The 13,110-nt window shown below is 52.1% G+C and overlaps 1 non-coding gene across 1 annotated transcript; it reads left to right on the plus strand.

Moving 5' to 3' along the window:
* Nucleotides 1-1,464: 1,464 nt before the first annotated feature.
* On the plus strand, nucleotides 1,465-1,907 carry TRNAL-AAG. The gene is made up of 2 exons: nucleotides 1,465-1,502; nucleotides 1,872-1,907. It is a non-coding gene; the product is annotated as a tRNA-Leu (tRNA).
* The last annotated feature ends 11,203 nt before the right edge of the window (nucleotides 1,908-13,110 follow it).

Genomic DNA, 13,110 nt, shown 5'->3' on the forward strand with positions numbered 1-13,110 from the left:
GCCGCGGCGAAGCGCTGCTATTTTCCGTCGGGGAATGGCTATCTAGCGGAGTAGGGCGGCGGCCGTCGCCGGGATATAGCTAGTGGTGACCGAGGGGAAGAAAACCAGGCGTGCGAGGGCGCGGGGGGTGCGAGGCGAGTCGGGGGAAGAAAACCTTGACTTTTCCCCTGTCGGTGTGGGCCAAGCGTGCTTTTCCCTAGCGCCGGAGCCCCCAACTGCTCCCCAACGCGCCGGGTTCGGCCTGTGACCGCCGGGCGGAAAAAAGGTCCGAACCGGCGATTTTCGGCGTCCTGGGGGCGCGACTGGGCCGTTTTTTCGGCGCCGGCGCCGAAAAAGTGGCCTGGGGAGGCCTGTTGGGGGCGCGGCTGGAGATGCCCTAAGATGGAGAAGGAGGCTGATGACCCCCTGCACCTGCCGCACCTTTAAGATAGACCGACAGCTGCTCCTTCCTTCCTTCCCTCCCTCCGACGAGCTTGCTTATTCTTACCAAATTCGACTGACCCAATTTCATTGGTAAATTCATGCGACTTACATGTAGCTATTGTCGTTGGGTGCACACGTGCGTAGCTCGCGGTTGGTGGTGCATATGCATGCGTGGTCGAGCATGGTTCACATGATCGACTGTGCAACCCAGATGTAACAACATACATCGAGGATCTAGGAGCACGTGTTGCAGCTGGGTATGAATTTGTAGCCTGGTTCTCTTCTCTTTGCTCCAATTCAGCTTCTCTTCTCTTTGCTCCAATTCAGCTTCTCTTCTCTTTGCTCCAACTCAGTAAGAATATATTATTTAAATTCTTATAGCCCGCTTACATCACCTTAGAGCATAGTTAATAGTGTAGCCAACAATAGGCTATATGAAGTTGTCATATCACGTATAGCCAACCTAATAACCAACATATAAACTACCTGTATCCTGATTTATTAGTTCCCATCATAATTTGAGTCAAAGTTCAACCATATATTTTACTAGAAAATGTTAATGCTTGTCACAAAAAAATTTATTGGATACGTATTTGATTGTAGTTTTTAATAATATTATTTTTTATTATGTATAACCTATATTTATTGATTAAAATTATGATAAAAGTGATCCAAAATACGAGAAGAACTAGTTAACCAGGACGGAGGTAGTAGCAACTAGGAGTAGTTAGTATGAAGTACTAATTTACTAATACATGGCTCAACCTTACACTCTCACATTATTTCTTGAAGTCCATGTTGCAGCTGAGTGCCTGTGACGATTGATTATTATATCATTAGAAACTGCTTTCACATTTGAATTTAGCGATGTGTTTTGTGTAGCATGCATGTTGTATATTATTACTACAACCCATGGTCAAAGGCAATTTCGAAAAGCACATTAGGCCTTATATATTCGAATGGAGTACTCATTTATTTATTATTTGTTATTTATTTTTGAGAAATATTTAATAAAGAATCCATTAATCATGTAATTAAACTGGCCTATTAGCTCAGCTGGTCAGAGCGTGGTCCTAAGAGCATGGTTAATAGCACCGCCCGCTGCCGGCTCTAAAGCAAATCCATGTCACCAAAAGCTGATCTTACAGGCAAGGCATACAATAAGCTAGCTATACACTGGCTGCTAGGTTGGATTCATTACAAATTTAATTACGAATCATGCATGCAGCGGATACACGGGATTGGAGGAAACATCTAAGCGTCGTCCTAGCGCTAGCATGCATAGCTGCATGCGGGCTGTAAATTCTCGGGGCTTGTGTTGTAGCCGGGCTGCTCACGAAGCGCCCGCTTCACTCTCTCTCTTCCTTTCTCTCTCCTCCACATAAGATTTTAGTGACATGGCAGACCTTATAGCCTGCTGACTAGGCCTTATTGTACTTGCTCTAATAAGGCCAAGGTCGCAGGTTCGAGACCTGCATGGGCCAACCTTTTCATATTCTGCATTTTTTTCTCAGAGTAATTTCACGTCGCGACTCACGAGCTAAAAGAATTGCTCCTGCCGTCGCCGTCCTCCTTCCGCTCCTGCCAATCCCTACATCTCGGAGCACCGGATCCTAAAAAAAAAAACTGAGAGCACCGCTCGACGTGCTCCCCTCCAGCTCTCATCATGCTCCGTGGACCTGCTGCTGCTCTTGTCATTGTCTCATTGAGCACAACTTATGTGACTAGCTAGCTTCACGTTGTTATCTAAGAGAAAGATGCCACAGGCCGGCTGCCGGGTTACGCCATGGCTCCAATGATTTGCCATGCGTTGTCCTACTGCATGGTGATGTCGCTCGACTTACTGCTGCATGCAACGTCGTCTTCTAGTACCAGTGGTACGCAGGCACCTTGAAGGAAGAAGTGGAGGGAAAGACGTACGTCTAGTAAGAAAAATCAGAGAGTCAGAGACCAGACATATGTGTGGTGTGGTGTTGGGTGCACACGTACGTTATAGCCCGGTTGGCGGTGCGTATGCATGCGCGGTCGATCATGGTTCACATGATCCACCGTGCAACCCGGACGCAACAGCACACATTGAAGATCTAAAGTGCCACTGCCGGTAGTGCACACATTGCATGTGGAGTACATAAATGTCAACCAGAAATGTGTCCCTACACGCGGTGATTGTACATTTGGCTGGCCATGCACTAGCTAGCTAGCGTCCATTGTTTCAAAGTTTGACCTAGACATTTTACTCTACTTCTAAGTCGATGTTCTCTTGAGCGGTCGTCTCACGCACACGTACATGCATCTTCCTTTCACGGTCATGGGGTACGCAGATCACATTGTCACCAACAACTACAGAAGTACAAACACACTGTACGGCCAGCAGTGAACAGTGTCTTCCGGCTTTGTACACAAGTACATTTCGCTGTCGCCGGGGCACAAAGCTATAGCAACGGACCGGCGGATTCGACAGCAACATGCAACGATCTTTCTTTTCTTCTCTCAAAGCGGATTAGGTCGAGCACCGCTATGATCCGCCTCCCCGGCTCCCCAAAAGCAGCCGGCCGGGAGATGGATCGTTGTCTCACGGGACCATTTGTTGGCTCCATCACGATCATCAATAGCCGAAACAGATAGCTGAGATCGAGATGGAGATGGGGAGAGGTACGCAGCAGAGGCACGTCACGTAGCTGTATTGGTTGTGTACGCGCGCACGGATGCGTAACATGCATGGAGCCGACGTCCGGTCCCCGTCCACGCACACGTGATGCCGTCTATCTCCCTTCCGCTCGCACATCTCCATCCACCATTGTAGCTGGTGAAGTTACTGCCACACTGTAGACTGTACCGCTAGCTAGCGCTTGATCACTTAGCTAGCTGCGTGGATTGGCTAGGAGATGGACGCAGTCAGTGTGCCAGGTACGGTGGCTAGTAGTAAGGCCAGCGTGTTGCCTGCATTCGTACAAGGTGTAGATCTGGCCCGTGGATGAATGAGTAGCTGCAGCTAGCAGTAACGTAGGCAGCATTGTTGGTTGTTGCATGGGCAACTGTGGCCTGCGGTCGTGGGCATGCAACGCAAGCAACTGAGGCCCTATTTGGTTTATAAGTCCTAAGACTTTTTTTAGTCCCAACTTATAAGTCTCAAGTTCCTAAAAAGTCTTTATCTGTTTGGTTTCCGGGACTTATAAGTCTCTATAAGACTATATTACAACTATAAGTTTCTATAAGTCTCTTCTTGAGAGTCTTATTTTATAAGTCTCAAATGCCCACTTTAAATCTCTATAAGTCTCTTCTGTTTGGTTTAGATGGTATTTATAAAGACTTATTTAAGTCGCTAGACCAATAAGTCTCTGAAAACAAACACCCTGTACATGCATGCGTACGTGCTTCCATTAGCTAGCCTAGCTGCTGGACCGGGGGGCCAAGGTGTGCATGCATGTGATATGATCAGTATTGTACCATCTGTTCAATAATAAGTCGCTCCTAGCGTAGCTGCTAGATTGATTGGATTGGATTGAATCGGAGGATCTGGCGACCAGATCGGTCGATCCTGCCGCCGCCTTCCACGCACAAGCGTCTTGGCCGGCCGGCCGGAATCGAACTTAATCGTGTTTTGTTTTATTTATTCCCTGTCCGTCCCGTTTCATCGGTGCATCGCTGACGATAATATTTTGCACAGTGGTATACGGCTGCAGAGTAATGGACCTCACGACTTCAGCCGGCCGGGTGTTTTTTTTTAAACGGAGGCAAAAGCTTTGCCTCATCCATTATAAATAAGAGAGAATAAAGTTTGTTACAATTCACCCACGATACCACATGAATTATTACTCTTGTAATATGAAAGATTCTATTTTTTTTGCACCGACGGTGACTCAAAGGTTGGCTTCGGTCGAAATGGTGTTAAGCAAGATAGTCGATTGAGCGCTTTAAAACCTAAACACTCTTGCATTTCGCTCATTTTAAATTGTCCACGTCACAAGCATGATGAGGAAGGCTTTGGCTTGACGGTTTGACGTGCCGGCGTCACAAGTGCTTGTCCACCAAGCGTCAACGGAGTCCAACAAGCGCCACGAAGAGGTGTCCAACTGTGCTTTTTGAGATTTGAAGCGAGTGAATTCGCAGCAGCAGCTAGCAAGCAGGACTTCACTCCCACTGACAGAGTCCCCAGGATTGTGCAAGCCGGCCGGGTTAAATATAAATTTGATCGTTGTCGCTGCAGGCTGGCTGGTGGACGCCGGATCCATGGAAATCGGGGAGGGCACAGGATGAGCGGCCGTACGTATCTTGGGCGAACGGGGCAGAAGAGACAGGATCCGCATCCCGTGTAGCCGTGCTATGTCTGCCCCGCCCGCCGCCATAAATTGCTTTGGCGTCATGTCAAAAATAATTATTTTTTGGCGTTTCGTCCTGTCTGGTGGATGGATGTGTTGGGCCAGCGGCACGGCCCATACAACGCGCCGTGGGCCTGGAACCGACCGAGCGGATAACGGCCGCGCCCATGATAAAAGGCTAACACGAGCCAACAACAAACAAACATACGTCCTGTTCGAGGCCTCTCACCCGACGCACGCGCGCCGCCCTCCGCCCGCCTCAACGTCTGCTCGGGCTTGCGCAGATCACTGACTGTTGGCATTATAAGAATGGGGTTCCAAACTTGTCTGCCTGTGGCCCGCGGTGTGATTGAGCCAGCAGGCCGTACGGCCCATCTTCACCAGCAAAGCATCCAAGACCCTTATGAGGGTCCAAGCCTCGCGAGACGGACGACGCAATACCTCCTCGGAAGTGGCCTAGCCGGACAGGTTCACGAGGAGCGGAGATATCAAGACGGGCCAAACCTCACGAGACCCTCGTGACGTGAGCCATGACGCACGACACCAGGCGGGCGCCAGCATGCGCAGCGTCCTTATTTTCTCTTTGGTGCTAAGGAGGCCAGCGCAGGCGAAGAGTACCGAGGCATAAGGCAAAAGTTGCCATATTGGTGCAACGAGACCAAGACTAGAAGGACGGCAAGACGGAGGTCATCGTGAAGCCGAAGACGACGTCACCATGGAGCTTTTCGCAGGCGAAGACCACTTTTATCAGAATAACTTGTACTAGCTGTCCCCGTTCGAATTAGCCCGCCATTGTTGGCTCCCTTCCCGCTTGATATTTAGGAAGAAGACTAGGGCCAATATAAATAGGACTAGCCATCACCTTAGTGAGAAAGGGATCATTCATGAGGGATCATTCGGACCATCCACACACACAAGCTCACCAAGCTCAAGAACACCTCAACCTCAGGAGGTTGTTCTTCTCTTGTACTGTTCATCATCTGCCTTAGAGGCAATCCACCACCATCATACTGGAGTAGGGTATTACACCACAACGGTGGCCTGAACCAGTATAAATCTTGTGTCTTCCTGTGTTACGAGTTCGTCGAGTTCGTCCGCGAGATCTTAGCGAGTTAGGGCGCGGATTGGTAGGAGGGAAAGACTTCGCGCGCACCCCAGTGTTCAAACCTTAAGGGTTTGCCGGAACCCCACATCCGATATTTGGCGCGCCAGGTAGTGGTGCGCCGTAGCCTCTCTTCCATCAGTTCGTCGCTCCGTCGTCTCCATGGCGGACGCTCGCCGTGCTCGAGCTGAGCGTCAGGCTGCCCTCACCACCTGCGTCGCTCAGACGGCACCCGTCGGCGGGCCACATCGCCGTTCTTCGTCCCCCGCCGACAACGCTGTCACCGGCCCAGCGGGGAACAAGCAGCAGGCGTCCTCGCTGCATCCTTCGGTGCGGCAGGACGGCCGCACCGCCACTCCATCGCTGACCCCTGCCGGTTCTTCGTCTCACGCGCACCGCGCTCCCATGGAGGCACGGGCCGCGCTCCTCGCAGCGAACGAGCTCCTGCGCTACCGCCCCATCGACGACCTCTACGAGGAGTGGCTTGAACCCGTCGCCGAGCTCGTCCACGCCGTGGGGGGCTCTCCGGCGCCGTCCCACTCTCTGCCTCCCCCTCAACCAGCCGCGGGCGACGGGGCTCATGGCGCGCCTCCACCACCTCAGCCCCAAGACGTCGCCTTGGCACCAAGGCGCGCGGTTCCGCGACGTGATCCGCTGCGCCAGGCGCACGCGCGTGAAGAGAGAAGCTGCCAATAAATTCCGCGGCCGCGAGAAGCTGCACCTGCGCTTCCCGCGCCACCTCGTCAAGACCGCGCACCCCCCGCGGCGGTGTAGTGCAGACCCCGTCAAGACCAAGCTCCACCTCCGAAGCGGGCCCCGGCAACTATGGTTGGCTGCCGCGCCTTCACTCTCGAGCTGCGTAGCGTCGCCTGGCCGGGCAAGTTCAAGCCGGATCTGCCTCCTCGCTACGATGGTGCCGCCGACCCCACGGAGTTCCTGCAGATCTATGAGCTGGGCATCGAAGCGGCCAACAGTGATGAAAAGGTCATGGCGAACTAGTTTCCCATGGCTCTCAAGGATGGAGCTCGCTCTTGGCTCCTGGACCTACAGCACGACTCGATCTCCTCCTGGGACGAGATGCGCGACCGCTTCGTCGCCAACTTCCAGGACACTCGCGACCGCTCACCGGTCGCGGCCGCATCAGGCAGCAGCCAGGAGAGACCCTCCAGAAGTACATCCAGCGCTTCAACAACACCCGCCTCAAGATTCCCAAGGTCACGGACGAGGCCATCGTCTCCGCGTTCTTCGACGGCGTCCATGACGTCAAGATGAAGGAAGAGCTCGCCATCCACGAGGAGCTCTGCACATCTCAGGAGCTTTTCAACCTAGCGACCAGGTGCGCAAGAGCTGAGGAGGGGCGCCTCTCTCTTCTTGAGCCGCCAGCCATGGGCGTGGAGGAGAAGAAGGCCAAGGCCAAGGACGTGAAGCGCAAGGAGGTAGCTGTGCTCGCAGCGGAGCCCGACATCAAGCGGGGCAGGGATCAGCCCGAGTCATCCAAGAACGGTCGACTGTTTTGCACCTTCCACAACCTGAACACCCACAACACCAGCGACTATCAAGAGCTCAGAGCCATACGAGAAGGACGCTATGGTCGATGCCCCGAGCGCAATGACCGGGGCTACGGCCGCGGAGGAGGACGTGAAGGCGAACGCTGGGACGACCGTGGCCCGCGCCAGGAGTGACGCGACCGACCTCGTGAGGTCCGCTGACAGGACCAACCTCGCGAGGGCGCCTGGAGGGACCCGCCGCGAGGGGATCGCCCCCAGGGTAACGCCGGTCTTCCCCCGCTGCCGCCACCAAGAAGGAACGATGACCACCACCAGGATGAGGGGGCTGGGGGCTTCCAGGAGTCGCGTGCGATCTCCTGCATCTTGGGCGGCGCCCATGCCCTAGCCTCTCAGCGTATCTTCAAGCAGTTTGCTCGCGAGGTGAACGCGTCGCTCCCCAAGCTTGAGGCCACGCGCCCGCTCAGGTCACCAAGACCCTCATCGACGGTGGCGCAGGGCTCAACGTCCTGTCCATCGACACGTTCGACAACCTCCAAGTGCCATATGAGCAGCTCCTGCCCACCAAGCCTTTCTCAGGAGTGACCGACAGCTCCACCACGCTGATAGGGCAGGTCCGCCTGCTTGTCACCTTCGGGGAGCGCAAGAACTACCGCACCGAGCTCATCGACTTCGATGTCGCGCACATCCGCCTGCCGTACAATGCCATCCTCGGGTATCCGGCACTGGCCAAGTTCATGGGAGTCACTCATCATGGCTACAACGTTCTCAAGATGCCAGGAAGCGGAGGAATCATCACGGTCCCGTGTGAAGAGAGAGATGCAGTGTGCTCCCTTGAGCGCGCCTTTCATGCCGCTGCAATCGACGACCCCGACAGCAGAAATGAAGGCCCTCTGGAGACCATCCCCAAGAAGAAGCAGCCTCGCCGTGCAGGACCTCAGGAGGACAGCGTCGCGGCAGAAGCCACGTCAGGACCAGCGCCCGCTCCAGGGGCGCCTCCCTCTATCGCATAGGAAGGCGTGCCCGGCGCTCTCCTCAGGTAGGGCTTGGGGGCTCTCTTCTGGAGGGCCTCAGACCTTGCCAACCTCACGGGGGAGGCGCTTGGGCATCACTTGGAGGCGTGCTTCGCAGCACGCGACCCTCAGGAGAGCACAGGGCAAGGAATGTCCACCACTCAGGAGTTCATCACTAAGACCACCCAGGAACTACAAGAAGCAAGAGCCATGCACGGCGACGGTCGCCCACAAGGCGCAGCTCCGCATCCTGGCGAGGATGCTGGGCTGCGCGTCTGCATCGATGTCCCAGGGCTCAACATGGCCACATCTCAGGAGCATTTCTGCCCTTCACGTGTGGGCCGCTGCGAGGGCCCGCCGCACAGCTACGTTCGTATACCCTTTGGCTTGCCGAGTGTGGCGTCGGCCTATCAGCGCAACATGCAACGTGTCCTGGCGGCTCAGGAAGCCAGGTACCACGCCGTTCTGAAGGAGATGGAGACGGTCTTCAGGGAACCTCCCGAACCCTCGGAGCCTCCCGAGGCTCAGGGTTCTGGCGGCTCATGAGGAGTCATTTCTTCAACGCGCGCCTTCAGCTGCACCAACTCTACTTTGTCTACAGAAGCAGGCGACATCTTCCAAGCTCGTTTAGCTGGGAGCACCCCACGGGCTGCATTATTCCCAGGCCGCGTGGGTCCGTCCCTGCAGCATGTATCCCTTTTGCTTATGTCTTTAGCTTACCTTGTTGGGGGCGCCCCTCGGGCTGCATCATCCCCCAGCCGCTCGGGCCGGACCCGGTGGCATGTATCTTCCCGCGTTTATCCAAGTTGACCTGCTCTCCATGCTCAACCTGCCAACTGCTGTCACCTACTCGATTGCTGCCCACCGCGGGTCTATTCATCCTATGCAATTCGCTTGCGCGTTAAAAGGAGGGCTCCTGAGCATCGCAACTCAGGAGCTCTTATTGGCTCTCCAGCCCTCACCCCTGGCCTTGACCAGGGCATCGCGACCTGGCATATCAGCGGCGGCTGAGCTCGCTCGAGGGCCGGGACCAGAGGACGTAGAGTGCTTGCATCTAACCGCCTTGTAGGGACATACAGTCACCAAGACTCAAGACCAGGCGCAACTGATACGTCTCCAACGTATCTATAATTTTTGATTGTTCCATGCTATTATATTATCAACCTTGGATGTTTTATATGCATTTATATGCTATTTTATATGATTTTTGGGACTAACCTATTAACCCAGAGCCCAGTGCCAGTTTCTGTTTTTCCTTGTTTTAGAGTATCGCAGAAAAGGAAAATCAAACGGAGTCCAATTGACCTGAAACTTCACGGAACTTATTTTCGGAACAGAAGCAACCCAGAAGACTTGGAGTGTACGTAAGGGAAGCAACGAGGAAGCCACGAGGCAAGGGGCGCGCCCACCCCCTGGGCGCACCATCCACCCTCGTTGGCCCCTCGTGGCTCCCCGGTGTATTTCTTCCGCCTATATATATATCCATATACCCTAAAACGATCGGGGAACAGAATAGATCAGGAGTTCCGCCGCCAAAAGCCTCCGTAGCCACCGAAAGCCAATATAGAGCCGTTCCGGCACCCTGCCGGAGGGGGAATCCCTCTCCGGTGTCTATCTTCATCATCCCGGTGCTATCCATGACGAGGAGGGAGTAGTTCTCCCTCGGGGCTGAGGGTATGTGTAACGCCCTCGATGCGGCTATATCTCCCACGTGTCGAAGCATGACTTAGAGGCATAATCGCATTGAAAGCAATGTCACAAGCGAGGTAATCTTCACACAGCCCATGTAATACATAAGGGAAAAAGATACATAGCTGGCTTACAATCGCCACTTCACACAATTACATGAATAAATCATTACATCATCCAGATACAATCAAGGTCCGACTACGGAACCAAAATGAAAGAAGACTACCCCAAACGCTACACAGATTCCCGATCAACCCCAACTGGGCTCCACTACTGATCAACTAGAACGAAACAACACCAAGGACAAGATCTTCATTGAGCTCCTCCTTGAGCTTGGTTGCGTCATCTGCACGGTTCAACAACACCTGCAAGCTGGTTTTGGAAGTATCTGTGAGTCACGGGGACTCAACAATCTCACACCCTTGCGATCAAGACTATTTAAGCTTATAGGTAGGGTAAAAGGTATGAGGAGGAGCTGCAGCAAGCGACTAGCATATATGGTGGCTAACATACGCAAATGAGAGCGAGAAGAGAAGGCAAAGCACGGTCGATAAAACTATGATCAAGAAGTGATCCTAGAACAACTTACGTCAAGCATAACTCCAACACCGTGTTCACTTCCCGGACTCCGCCGAGAAGAGACCATCACGGTTACACACACGGTTGATGTATTTTAATTAAGGTCAACTTCAGGTTTTCTACAACCGAACATTAACAAATTCCCATCTGCCCATAACCGCGGGCACGGCTTTCGAAAGTTCAAATCCCTGCAGGGGTGTCCCAACTTAGCCCATCACGAGCTCTCACGGTCAACGAAGGATATTCCTTCTAGCGGGAAGACCCGATCAGGCTCAGAATCCCGGTTACAAGACATTTCGACAATGGTAAAACAAGACCAGCAAAGCCACCCAGATGTGCCGACAAATCCCGATAGGAGCTGCACATATCTCGTTCTCAGGGCACACCGGATGAGCCAGATGTCGGGTAAGCCAGCCCTGAGTTGCCCCTGGTAGCCTCGGACATCGCTCAGTTGGACCAACACTTAGAGAAGCACTGGCCCGACGGGGTTAAAATAAAGATGACCCTTGAGCCGGCCGACTCAAGGGAAAGAAAAAGGCTAGGTGGCAAATGGTAAAACCAATGCTGGGCCTTGCTGGAGGAGTTTTATTCAAGGCGAACTGTCAAGGGGTTCCCATTATAACCCAACCGTGTAAGGAACGCAAAATCCGGGAACATAACACCGATATGACGGAAACTAGGGCGGCAAGAGTGGAACAAAACACCAGGCATAAGGCCGAGCCTTCCACCCTTTACCAAGTATATAGATGCATTAATTAAATAAGAGATATTGTGATATCCCAACAAGTAAACAATGTTCCAACAAGGAACGATCTCCATGTTCTAACAAGGAACAAACTTCAATCTTCACCTGCAACTAACAACGCTATAAGAGGGGCTGAGCAAAGCGGTAACATAGCCAAACAATGGTTTGCTAGGACAAGGTGGGTTAGAGGCTTGGCTTCACAATATGGGAGGCATGATAAGCAAGTGGTAGGTATCAGCAGCATAGGCATAGCAAAAGAGCGAGCATCTAGCAAGCAAAGATAGAAGTGATTTCGAGGGTATGGTCATCTTGCATGAGATCCCGCAAGGAAGAAGAACGAGTCCATGAAGAAGACAAATGGACGAAGTCGAACCAATCCTCACAACACGACGTTATCGGAACCAACCCGAAGAAGCAACACCGGAAAGAAGCAAACAACATAGTAAACAACCAACACATGAACATGGTATGATATGCGGGATGCGGTATGCGATGCATATGCATGATTTGACAAAGGAATGAATGAACCTGGCCTCAACTTGGAAATCCAAGTGTGCCACTGGAAAGGTGAGATGAAATCGCTTGAAAACGATATAAAGATCGCCGGAATCGGAGTTACGGTTTGGAAATGGCAAGCAATTCAAATATGACCACGTCTGCGATTTACAGCAAGTAGCCATCTAAATGCAACAAGATGAACATGCTACAGCACCACATGGAAAAAATACATGGCAGGGATGCATTCATGATGCTTAACAAAAGTCTAGCACTGAGCTACCGAATTCATCCATTAACAGGTTCAAACAAGCATGGCAAAAATGCATATGGTAAACAGATTTCAGACTTAGTGAAATTAACACTTGTCTGGAATTTCAGATCAGATAGCACTCTTCGGAGCAAAAACTACATGCTACAGGACCTGAACATGGCAAAGTAAAGCATGGCATGGAGCTACTCAAAGAGCTTAACAAAAGTCCCTTAATGACCTTGAGCCAAAAGGGATCAGAAAATACAATTGCAAGCATGTGAACATGGCAAAAACATAATCAGTTCTCAGACTTAGTGAAAAACTGGAGCATGCTGAAACAGATATCAAGTAGGCATGTTTACGAGCTCGATGCACTCACTACAGAGCAAGTCATGACAATCTAAGCATACACCCATCAAGAATACACAAAATACAAGCTAGACATGGCAAGAACAATAACATAGCATGCACGGATCAACTACAACATCCTCGGCAAAATCGGCTAACAAGTAGACAATCTGCCCAGATTCACGAAATAGCAAAAGTAGAGCTCGATTGACTCAAGCTAGGGTGCTCCATAATTGCAAACAAAGACATGGATGGATAGAGCACTACAAGATTAACAAAACATCCTTACTGATCATCCTCAAAAGAGGCACGGATCACTAGGAAACAACATGAACATATGGCATCATGAAATGAACAGAGCAAGGACTTGGTGGAAATGCTAAGTCCCTGAAATCAGCATTACCAAGTGCCTCACTTTGCAAGCTTGTGCTAGTCACCACACACATCACAAAAATACATGGGTTGCACCTCTGGAAAGATGGCAAAACCCTTAACAAAACATATGTAGAGCTCAAGGACATATCATGCACACAATAATCATGGCAAAAAATGACAAATAGCTAAAAGGAGCAGGCGGCGAGTGGCGGCGCGAGCGCGACGGAGGCGCGCTACGGCGGCGTGCGGCTGCGCCGGCGAGGA

The sequence above is a fragment of the Triticum urartu genome, chromosome 4 (assembly GCF_003073215.2).
Source record: "Triticum urartu cultivar G1812 chromosome 4, Tu2.1, whole genome shotgun sequence".
NCBI classification, from domain to species: domain Eukaryota; kingdom Viridiplantae; phylum Streptophyta; class Magnoliopsida; order Poales; family Poaceae; genus Triticum; species Triticum urartu.